Raw genomic sequence first — 12,456 nt, 5'->3', positions numbered from 1 at the left:
CTGTCTCTCTCTGCTTTCTGCTCTTTCAGCAGATGGCTGCCCCTCTCTGAGCATGGTTTTGTTCTGCCTGAGGTTTCTTCCTTTTAAAAGGGAGTTTTTTTCCTTTCCCCTGTCGCCAAGTGCTTCTCATAGGGGGTTGTCTGTTGTCTCATTGTTTGGGTTTCTTTCTAAGAGTGTAGTGTCTTTATCTTACCTTATAAAGTACGTTGAGGCAACTATTGTTGTGAATCGGCGCTATGTCATTAAAATTGAATTTAAATGAAATGAATTGAATATTTTTTCACAAGTAACAAACTCAAATGAAGCCCCACAGCCACTGTTCAGTGATATTCATTTTAACTTCCTAACAACCATCAATTCACTGGCAACCCATTTAATGGCTGAGTTTAGGTTCAGTTGACGTGCAGAAAAACTCAACTGAAAAATTACAATGGGAAATTTGATCAAACTTTATTAACATTTTTTGATGTGAAATGTAGAGTATTTCAGAAACTGATGATCTACTGGAATTTTCCCACACAACCCGTCATGGTCCCCAGGTCTGTTTCTCTCCTTTTGCTTTTACTCTCTCTCTCTTTCCTTTGTATGTGTGTGTGTGTGTGTGTGTGTGTGTGTGTGTGTGTGTGTGTGAGAGAGAGAGTGAGAGAGAGAGAGAGAGAGAGTAAATTGACTCTACTCATACACCCTCCTGGAGGGTGGGGACTCCCTGCCCCCTGGTTCACACCTGTCAGCAATTATTCAACTGTATACAATCAGTTGTTTCCATCCATCCATTCTCTTCCGCTTATCCTTTTCAGGGTCGTTGGGGGGGACTGTCTTAGGGTACACCCTGGATAGGTCACCAGGGTTTAAAGCTGAAGAATTCCCTTGTTTGACACCAGTCCGACCAGACACCACTACCTGTGGTTTGGCTTCTTTGTGCTGTGTTTTGCCTTGGGGGGGTTTTTGGGTTGTGTGTTGATTTTTTTTAGAACTCACCTCACTTCCCTCTGTGCTTTGTGACTTTGAGATATTGCAGTGGAAAAAAAGCTGTTGAGCTAAATCTGTTGACTTACCTACTTGTCTGCTGCCTCATTCCCTCATTCCTAAAAAGCTTCATCAATGTGTCATGTTCACAGTTAACCTGTTGAACTTCTCTGACCAGCATTTAAATCAAAGGCAGAGTCTTAGTCTTGACACAGTGACAGGATGAAAATGTCAAATTGATTTCAGATGAGACTGGCCAGATACTCTTGAACTGATAGAAAGGCAACAATAACTCAAATAACCACTCGTTACAGCCGATTTATTAAGAAGAGCATCGCTGGACACATCTTGTTGCACAGCAGCAGAAGACCACATTGGATGCCGCTCCTGTTAGGTAAGAACAAAAGAGGCTACAATTTGCACAAGATTACCAAAATAGGAAGATAAAAGATTAGAGAAGTTCTGTATGCACTGAGTCTGAATTCTGCTGTAACAGAATTGGTAGATGGTAGTGTCAGAATATGTTGCAAGGAACATGAAAGCATGGATCCATCCTGCCCTATATCAACTGTTCATGCTGGTGTTTGTGTAATGATGAACGCAAAAGTTGGTCCAACCTCGTACTAACTAGCGAGGTTCATCTAACAAAGTCGCCAGTATGTGTTCAGCCTATAGTGCATGCTGTTTCAAAAAGCAACAATGTTTGCAGATGCTTCTTCTTCAACCATTAAGAACTGCAAATTTTCTGAAACTTTAAGACGTTACATTTCATGTCAAGTGTCATTCATTTTGGCATTGAAGGTAAAGCACCATTTGGTGTTCCAAACAGTTGAATTCTATTAAAAGGAGTGGATGTTTACCGAACCCAAGTTGGATCACCAATCACCTGGTGGATGTTACACAGAGATGTGTTAATCTTAAGCTCATTCCTTGTTGCAATGCTCCTTGATAACAATTTAAATTAAACGGGTTAATGAGGAAAAACAGACAAAGACTTGAAGTTGACCATAAGATGAATAGACTTCACCATGTAAGATCTTACAGAGGGAAAGTCTTGAGACTTGCACAAAAAACATTGCAGTGACTCAAGTTTTAATCCAGGGAAAACACTAAAACTGTCAGTGAAGAGTTGTGACTTGACTTTGACTCACCCTAAAAAGGCTTTAAATACAGGTGTGGAAACAGGCATCTCAACATCAGTATGCTTTTTGCAATTTGGGACGACCTTTTAACATGTTATTATTGGGAGCTAATGACAAGTAAAGAGGAAATTAAGGTTTTGTGGCAGTGTGTTAGCAGTCCATGGGCAGCTACAGATGACCCATCTACCTGCAGGGAGTGTCTGTTGTCAGGTGGGGGCAGTGTAAAAAATATGTGGTAAACTAGTCTGTGGGCTACTCGTCTTTGTGGTGTTGTTGGCCCGAAAAAGAAGTTCCAACATACCAAGTGTGTTTATTTAAAAAACAAAAAGAAAAAGAAAAAAAAGGAAAGTGTCTGCTGCAGCCACTGTGTGTACCTTTCACTCCAGTTTTAATTTTTGATCTTTATTTTGCTAAAGAACTCTGATGTGGCAAAGTTTCTGATGTTACTATATGGTATCACCAGCTAGCTCTTATTGGCAGTAGTTCCCAAATTTTGTTTGACGCTCATTTCAGCCAAATCTGAACGAGACTTGTAGTTTGATTTGCAGTTTTGTGCTGGCATGACTGCTTAAACTTAAAAAAAATATATATGCAAGGATTTAGGATGTCATGTTCAGATTTGCTGGCTTAGAAATTTTACCTTGGAGGAGTAAAGTTGTGACCTCTGGATTTTGCTCTATTCACATTATATAATGTGTGTGTTGGGATTTCGGAGGATTGGACGGGTGCACATTTGCAATGGGTGTTGTGTGTGTGTGTGTTGGTAAGTTATGCTCCATCTATTTATTCCTGCTCTGTCCATTCTGCTGCTATAACAATCTGAATTTCCCAACTGTGGGAATAAAGTTCATCTTATCCTAAATATTAAGAGGGTTATGGATTTCAAATTAAAAGACCTCTTAAAAATACCGTCTGTTACTGATAAAATGTTACTGCTCTGGAGTGTGCTGTCAAAAACCTCAAAGTGTAGGCCATTATGTATGAGTGTAACACTTTGTATTTTGACACACATTGGGGCCTGACCTGACACTGAGCAGGTATGTGTTTGAATCACGTAAAAGGCAGCATGTCCTTCACACCAGCTGCAGAGTGGATCTGTCTGAACCCTACCGCCAGCTAAACCTGTGAGTCTGACATGCTGTTTGGATTGTGGGTGACTGATTAGGTCATGATGTGGAGCCCTTTACACCACAATGTCTCTAAACTCTTACAGTCATGCAGCTAACAGCTGCTCGGTCCACCTACCCATGTTCTTATGGATGTCTTCCATCTTCTGCATGTGAAGGGACTTGCAGGCTTTAACAGAAAATTTTGGTGTGGCGCAGCCACAATGTTCCACCTGTAAGATAATGTATGGCACTCACTTTCTGACATCCATTCCTCAGTTTTTTGCTATTATTAGAAACTCCATGTTTCTAATAATTAGAATTATTAGAAACTCCATGTTCCTAATAATATTGTACATGTATTTGTGTGCATGTATTTGCTACCTGTAAAGTGCAATTTGATTAAAGAAAAATTTTTTTTCCATGAAACTAGAATGCTTCTTTAAAGGTATAGTATGTAACATTTACACATGTTATTGCCACAGGCTCCTAAGAACAAATTTAGTCAAGCCTGAATAGGCCAGAGGTCCCCTGTGTGTGGAAGACACAAAAAGATGTTACAGCACAATACTTTTCTTTGTTGCTCCCAAAATCATTTTGGTTCTTTGATGCTACAAGCATGGCACACCTAGTTTGGGTAGCTTCTCATATTCTTCTTTGCAGAACCTGTAAAGCTGCTTCAGGCTGGATTTGTGTACAACCATTTACAGATGAGAGATGTTTAAGTCTGAACTCTTAGACATTCACAGTGTGGATACGGTCATGAACCTTTGCCCCAGTCTAAGGTCCACAACAACTTGGACCAGAGAAGATTAGCACCAAGGATGTCTCTGTACATTGCTGTATCTTTCCTTTGTTTCATCATACCAGAGAATTTTGTTTCTCATAGTGTGAGAACCCTTCAGGTGCCTTCTGGCAAACTCCAGGCAGAGTGGCATGTGCCTTTCACTAAAAAGTGGATTCTTTCTGACCACTCTACCATACCAGCCTGATTGGTGGATTGCTACAGAAATGGTTGTCCTCTGGAAGGATCTCCTTGCTCCACAGAGAGATGCTGAAGCCCTGTCATTGTGACCATTAGGTTCTTGGTCACCTCCCCAAATAAGGCCCTTCTACACTGATCAGTCAGATTGTGCTCACTGGGACCTTCAGAAATGTTTCTGCACCCTTCCCCAAATCTGTGCCTTGATACAATCCTGTCTCAGAGGTCTACAGACAATTCCTCTGACTTCATGGCTTAGTTTGTGCTTCAGCATTCATTGTCAACTATGGGACCCTACATAGACAGGTTTGTGCCCTTCCAAATCACATCCAGTCAACTGAATTGACCCTAAGTGGAATCTAATCGAGTTGTAGAAACACCAGTGGAAACAGGATGCACCTGGGCTCAGCTTTGAGTTTCATGGCAAAGGCTGTAAACTTATGTACATGATTAGTTAGTTTTTTCCATCCATCCATCCATCTTCATCCGCTTTATCCGAGGCCGGGTCGCGGGGGCAGCAGCCTAAGCAGAGAAGCCCAGACCTCCCTCTCCCCAGCCACCTCCTCCAACTTATCCGGGGGAACACCAAGGCGTTCCCAGGCCAGCCGAGAGATATAATCTCTCCAGCGTGTCCTGGGTCTGCCCTGGGCCTCCTCCCGGTGGGACATGCCCGAACCTCACCCAGGAGGCGCCCAGGAGGCATCCTTGTCAGATGCCCGAACCACCTCAACTGGCTCCTTTCGATGTGGAGGAGCAGCGGCTCTACTCTGAGCCCCTCCCGGATGGCCGAACTTCTAACCCTATCTCTAAGGGAGAGGCCAGCCACCCTTCGGAGGAAGCTCATTTCTGCCGCTTGTATCCGCGATCTCGTTCTTTCGGTCACTACCCACAGCTCGTGGCCATAGGTGAGGGTAGGGACGTAGATCGACCGGTAAATTGAGAGCTTCGCTTTTACACTCGGCTCCCTCTTCACCATGACGGACCGGTGCAGCGTCCGCATCACTGCAGCCGCAGCACCAATCCGTCTGTCGATCTCCGGCTCCCTTCTCCCATCACTCGCGAACAAGACCCCGAGATACTTGAACTCCTCCACTTGGGGCAGGAACTCATCCCTGACCCGGAGTGGGCACTCCACCCTTTTCCGGCTGAGAACCATGGCCTCAGATTTGGAGGTGCTGATCCTCATTCTCGCTGCTTCACACTCGGCTGCGAACCGTTCCAGTCTTGAGCTGGAGGCCTTCACCTGATGAAGCCAACAGAACCACATCATCCGCATAAAAAGCAGAGATGAGATTCTGAGGCCACCGGCGCGAAAGCCCTCCGCCACTTGGCTGCGCCTAGAAATCCTGTCCATAAAAATTATGAACAGAACCGGTGACAAGGGCAGCCCTGGCGGAGCCCATCACCCACCGGGAACGAGTCCGACTTATTGCCGGCAATGCGAACCAAACTCTTGCAACGGTTGTATAGGGATCGAATGGCCCGTAGCAATGGGCCAGACACCCCATACTCCCAGAACACCTCCCACAGGACACCCGAGGGACACGGTCGAATGCCTTCTCCAAGTCCACAAAACACATGTAGACTGGTTGGGCAAACTCCCATGCACCCTCAAGTATCCTTGAGAGGATAAAGAGCTGGTCCAGTGTTCCGCGACCAGGGCGAAAAAAACCGCATTGTTCCTCCTGTATCCGAGGTTCGACTAGCGGACGAACTCTCCTTTCCAGCACCCTGGCATAGACTTTCCCAGGGAGGCTGAGGAGTGTGATCCCCCTGTAGTTGGAACACACCCTCCGGTCTCCCTTCTTAAAGATGGGGACCACCACCCCGGTCTGCCAATCCAGGGGTACTGCCCCTGATCTCCACGCAACATTGTAGAGGCGTGTCAACCAGGACAGCCCTACAACGTCCAGAGCCTTCAGGAACTCGGGGCGGACCTCATCAACACCAGGGGCTCTGCCACCAAGGAGTTGTTTAACTGCCTCAGTGACCTCGCCCCCGGAAATAGTTTTTTATTTATTTTAATACATTTTTTTTCAAACAAAACTTTTTCACTTTGTCACTATGGGGTCTTTTATGTAGAATTTTGGGGTGAAAAATGAATGTAATAAATTTTTGAATCAGACTGTAACAAGTCAAAATGTGGAACAAGTGAAGCGCTGCAAATTCTTTCCAGATGGACAGTATTCATCTTCATTCAGCAGTTATTAACATAACTGAATGTATTTTAATTTGTTACCATGACACTTATTGCTATGTTCTACAGGCCATACTCACAGACTATCCGGGTGCAACTGTTCTCTTGTCCAGTTCATTTGACTAATATGATCATTGCATGCATAGTTCAAGGGGTGGGCCCAGATTAATTTCAGCTGGTGTCAGGCATAGTATGCATGTAATGTGATTACCGTATTTTTCGCACTATAAGGCGCACTTAAAATCCTTTAATTTTCTCAAAAATTGTCAGTGCACCTTATAATCCGGTGCGCCTTATGTATGAATTCTGGTTGTGCTTACTGACTTCGAACCGATTTTATGTAGTACACGGCACTCAAAAATCTGTCAAGAAATGTTTCAGTACGACTTTCGTAAGCTACGAAGCCGCACTGCTTGATGGATTTTCGGAGCATTACGGCTACCGTAGTCAGGAGCCTCGCGGAGTAATCTGGGTCCAAAACTCCATCCACCTCAGGTCCCAAAGTCAAACGAACACTGCAGCATCACTGAGAATTAAAAACTGTCTAAATTCTTTCATCTTTAATAAAATGATTAGCATTACTGCTTTACAAGGAGAAACAATTAAGTTTAACATCCAGGCATCCATGAAAACAGAATTTATTACATTTAATGGAGTTAGAAGTTAGCAGGAAGTTAGCTCGCTAGTTTCCACCTAAACATGATATACTATGTTCTGACTGAGAGATTTCTGAAAAAATTAAAACTTACTTCTGACATAAATGAAGACAGAAAACTAAACAGCAGTGACTTTTGTAGGGTTACTGAAGTTGGACTAGCTGGTATATAATGATGTGCTACGTGATCGCTAGTGACACAGCTATGTTAGCATAACAAACAGTGAAGCTGGAGGATGAACGCTAACTTTTTTCCACTCGATAAAAGTTAACGTGAGGGTTCCCGATGGTTAGGGACAAATGCAGTCACATGGCAGGAAGCTGTAAACAGACCAATCTTCAGTCCGGAGAACAACTGAGGTAATCCATCCACATTACGAGGTTAGTCATTAATATACTGCAACAACATGGGAATAGAGCAGCTGCGAGAGAATTCAACATTAATGAATCAATGGTACGGTAGTGGAGGAAGCAAGAAGAATGAGATGAGTAAAATTTGACTTATCTGACTGTTTTGTTTTGTAATCCGGTGCGCCTTATGGTCCGAAAAATACGGTAATATAGACGGGACAGCATAGATCTCCAGGGCTTCCTCAATGACCGCTGCCTCTAGAAAAATCACTTTGTCAAATAATTAACAAACATGTGAGTGGACCGCAGGCTGCTACTTCCACAGTTAAGATATAAAATACATAAAATCAGGGAATTCATGCTATGTAACACTGAATGACTTTGCAGTATTTATATCTAAGCTTTAATTTTTCTTTCTTCCCTCACTGCAAGCTGGTCGCAGCAGACAGCTGCCTCTTCTTGAGCCTGGTACCTCAGGATATTTCTTCCTGTCAAAAGACAGTTTTTCCTTCCCGTTATTGCCAAGTACTCGCTCAAAGGAGGTCGTCTGATTGTTGGGGTTTCCTTTGTGTTATTGTAGGGACTTTAACTTACAATATAAAGTACCTGGAGGTGACGACTGTTGTGATTTGGGGCTATATAAATAAATATTACCTCTGCAGTGCAGCTTAGAACTCGTGATCCTGAAAAACCTGATTTAACGGTGAAAACTGTGCCTCTGAGTGTCAGCTTTTGTAGCTTGTTTCACTATTAGGTCGTGACTGACCACTGGTAGTCATGGAATATTAATGGAGTCCTGCTTTTGGGCCATGTTTGTAAATTTGTGCTCCTCTCCAGCTTTGGAAACATGTCTATGAATCCTCTGAAGGCTCTTAATAAACCTGAATAGGTGAAAGCAAAAAATGCAACTTCAGCACCTTTTGACACTTTTGACAAACCAGGATTGGGCTTCACTGGTGACTCTGATTAATAACCGCTTACAGTCAGTCATGCCTCTGGGCAAATCAAACATGTCAAATGCATTTTTTTCCGACATTTATTGAAGAGTGTTGGAGTAGTGCTGAAATGTGGAACAAGTCTGATGACCTCACATGTCTTTTATTAAAAAAACAAAGAAATAATGTGCTTTCTTTCAAAAGGACTGGCTTTGAGGCTGGTCTTTACTTTGTGAGAGGTTAAAAGTAAAAGTGTGTGTCACATGCCAGAAACAGGGGAATCTGCAACCTTGCACATCAGATCAATTTTTAATGTGAGGCTGTTGAAGAAAATAAGTCTTGTAGGTTCCACGCTGCTTCACTACTCCTTTTCATTTAATCTTGACTAAGTAAGCCAGGGGTGTCCAACTCCAGGCCTCGAGGGCTGGTGTCCTACAGGTTTTAAATCTCACCCTGGGTCAACACACCTGAATCAAATGATTAAGTCATTACCAGGCTTCTAGAGAACTTCAAGACATGTTGAGGAGGAATTTAGCCATTTAAATCAGCTGTGTTGGATCAAGGACACATCTAAAACCTGCAGGACACCGGCCCTTGAGGCCTGGAGTTGGACACCCCTGAAGTAAGCCCCTGAAGGAAAAGTTCCACACATTGCAACTTAGTGTGGGTTTTGTAAAAAATAAAAAAATAAAATAAAAAACTACCTGATACATATGTCAAGTTGAGTTGTGAAGATTGTTTAAAGGAACCTGGGTGTGTGTGTGTGTGTGTGTGTGTGTGTAAATGGTTCCCCAGCTCATGGCTTAGTAGAGATGCTGGTTGAGACAGTGATGGTGGTGGGGAGGAGTGGCAGTAAAAGGTTGGTAAAGTAAATAAAGTGGGCTGCTTTTGTCAGCAATGGAAAAAGAGAAGAACGAAAATGTAATCTCACTCCGGCTTTTAAATCTTAACTCCCATGCGAGACCTTGAAAACGACACGTTTCCCATCAAGTGGCAGATTAATCTTGTGTAACTCGTGCGCGGTCATATCCTGTCCTCTCACAGTGCTGGGAAGGCTGCGTGGGAGAGATGACAGGCGAAGATGCTAGGAAAGGCTCGAAGCATGCATAGTATTATCTGATTTTTGGGGAGTGTGGGGGAGAGCAATAATAAAGATGCCAGAAGTGAAACTAAAATCACTGTCTCCAGCCTCCTATAACTTGTTTCCATGCCACCTGCTCTGCATTGTGCAGCTGCGGAATGCTGGAGTGTTTGTACAAACCTTGTCAGGAGAAGTCACTTTTAACAAAATCTAAATCATGTTAATGGCTAATTCCACAGATGTTCCAAACATGGCAAGAACCTGTTAGAAGTAAAAAGTAAGTTGCATAATGTCAGTCTGTGATAATCCTCCAGTGCTGACTGCTTTGGGTGCAAGGATGACCGATGATTTACTTTTACTTCTTTTTACTTTTACTTCTCTTTTTCTCCATTTTATTGCCTCTGCCTAGGATGTTATGTGACTGGTTTGGCTTGTATGTTTGTCTGTGTTAGCAGGATTATCTTTTCTTTCTTTTTTTTAATCAGTGCAAACTAATAGGGTGATTAACTTTTTAAGTATATGCAGAATTTCTTTTTTCGAAGATTCTTTACCTTTAAGAAGGCAGAATTCAACATTTCATGATATAGCTTTACACATATAAACTCATCATTCAGAAAATCAGTTTGATGTTATCAAGGAAAATATCTCAAACTAATCTAGTTCACTGTTCTCCACCAAGGAAGTTTTTCACTGCTTCTAATGTGTTACTCCACCTATGCCTGCTAAATGAAAGGAGATTTCAGTTGTGCCCTCTTGTGTTTGTTCAGCTGTAACCGAGCAGCAGAGCTGCTAGTGCTTTATCCAGAACTAGCTTCCTTGCCATCGGTCTTCGATACGCTTGGGGTCTGCCAGCCTCTGTCCTACTGTGGTTTTACACAAATTACCACTTGTTAGAAAACTTTGGTTGCAGACTGACGAGTTCTCAACTTACTGTCATCACTGGTGCTACTGCTCTGCTCCACCCCATCCCCTCTCACATCAGAGTGAAGTTGACCCCGCCCCCCCAAACGTTTGCGCTGGTTTGTGCTGCAAAAATTGTCATTTGTGCCACTATCATTTAAAAGATATTGATAAAAATTTCTATGTGTGCCATGCTTGTAGGTCATCCAAGGTCAACCAATTTAACCTTTGATGACCAATTTGACCAAACAATTTTTTGGAAATGTTCATCTCATGGAACAAAGAGAGACACAAACTATCTGGTTTTTTTTAAGCTGTTTGATGCTGGACCTAACTCATCAACAGAACCTCTGATTCGGGTCTGACTGATACGCACCAAGTGGCAGGCCTTTTTAAATGTCTTCAGAAATGAAAGTTTTTAAATGATAGCAGCACAGACAAAAATGTAGCACCACAAACCATCACAAATGTAGTAGAACTGATTGACATAAAATTTGTTTGATGTGTGTGTGTGTGTGTGTGTGTGTGCGCGTGCGCGTGCGTGCGTGCGTGCGTATGGTGGGGGTGGGGTGGGGTGGGGGGGCTGGTTGACCTCTGATGACCTCTAGAAACTTTTCGTAATATCTTTAAAATGATAGCAGCACAAACCAACACCAAACGCAAAACAACGTTTGACACCACAAAATTAATGTTTCAAATAATGAGGTCCGCATGTCTATCAGCGCAAACTTCAAACTCCTCCAGTCAGTTGGTTTCCATGGCTCTTTATGACATAAGTGAGAGTGGGTATCCCAGTAGGAGCTTTATACCGTTGTCTCACACCAACACGTTCTCATCCCAATGTGTAAAATACAGACGATTCTGATAAGTCGTCTTTACCCGTTGGGAATGAGAGCGGGTTGAAATGAATCTGTGTTTTTCGTGTCAAGTAAAAATAATAAACCTAATAAAGCATTATGTACATTAGATCTGTTCACTTTCAGATCCTGAATCACTTGGGAAAACACTGTGATGACCACTACATCAAGCTATTTTATTGTTGAATTATCAGTGAGACTTTGATGTGTTTGTGTTTGAATGAACAGCTGGAGTCTCTGCTCTAAGCATCGCTTACCACCGCGAGTAGGTTCATATATATATACTTGGAAGGTTACCTTTTGCTTCACTATGAGATGCCTAGGGGCGTGACAAGTTGTCCGTATTTTTGCATTGGGAATGAGAATGCTCTCAAATGACTCAAAATGGCTTCAGACTATGGTAAATGGACTGGTTCTCATATATAATCCTTTTCTATTCTATCAGACTACTCAAAGCGTCATTTACCCATTCATACAACGTTTTTTTTCTATGAAAGTGCTTTCTAGCTAAGATTCTCACTTTAATGGACACATTGGAAAGCAACTTGGGGCTCAGTTAGGTTAGGATATTTGTCATACAGACTGGGGCAGTCAGGGATCAAACCACCAACCTTCCAATTAGCAGAAAACCAGCTCCACCTCCTGAGCTACAGTCACCCCCAAACAGATAAAGTTGGATGAAGCTTCACCAAGAAATAGTTGTAAATTAAGATTATTTTGAACTGTGAAAAGCTACTCTCATGCAGTCCAAGAATTAAAATGTGGAAGCAGATGTGAGCCTAATAACTCAGAAAGGCAGAAGTCTTTTTTGTTATTGTCCTTTTTCTCCCATCCTTCCTGCCCTCTGTTCATTATTCTTAGGTGAAACTGCTGTGCCGGCCTTGTTGGTGGTTTCCACCCAGAGGTGGACCATCTCACTGCAAGTCATTTCTCCCACACCTGGTTGCATTGGAGTCATTAGGCAGAGTATATCATGGACAGGTGGTGCCACGGTTCCTCACTTGACTGTCCCCCGAACATACAGACCAACAACAACACAGTCAGGACCCAGCAAAGACTTTAATGCAAGGGAGGCGTGATGAGCTGATACAGCTTTGGTGTGACAGTCTCCCTGCAGCATCGCTACAGACCACACCCTGCCACAGCTACCTTGTGTGTAAATCCTTCCACCAGTAACTAACTTGAAAATCTCATCTGGACCGTGTTTGTCTGGAACCCACTGGCCTGTGTTTTTTGGTGATGGCTCCAACAAATCTGGTCCCTTTTTGCACCTCCTCATCAATC

The sequence above is a fragment of the Oreochromis aureus genome, linkage group 17 (assembly GCF_013358895.1).
Source record: "Oreochromis aureus strain Israel breed Guangdong linkage group 17, ZZ_aureus, whole genome shotgun sequence".
Classification (NCBI taxonomy): Eukaryota; Metazoa; Chordata; class Actinopteri; order Cichliformes; family Cichlidae; genus Oreochromis; species Oreochromis aureus.
Note: the sequence above shows the minus strand (reverse complement) of the source record.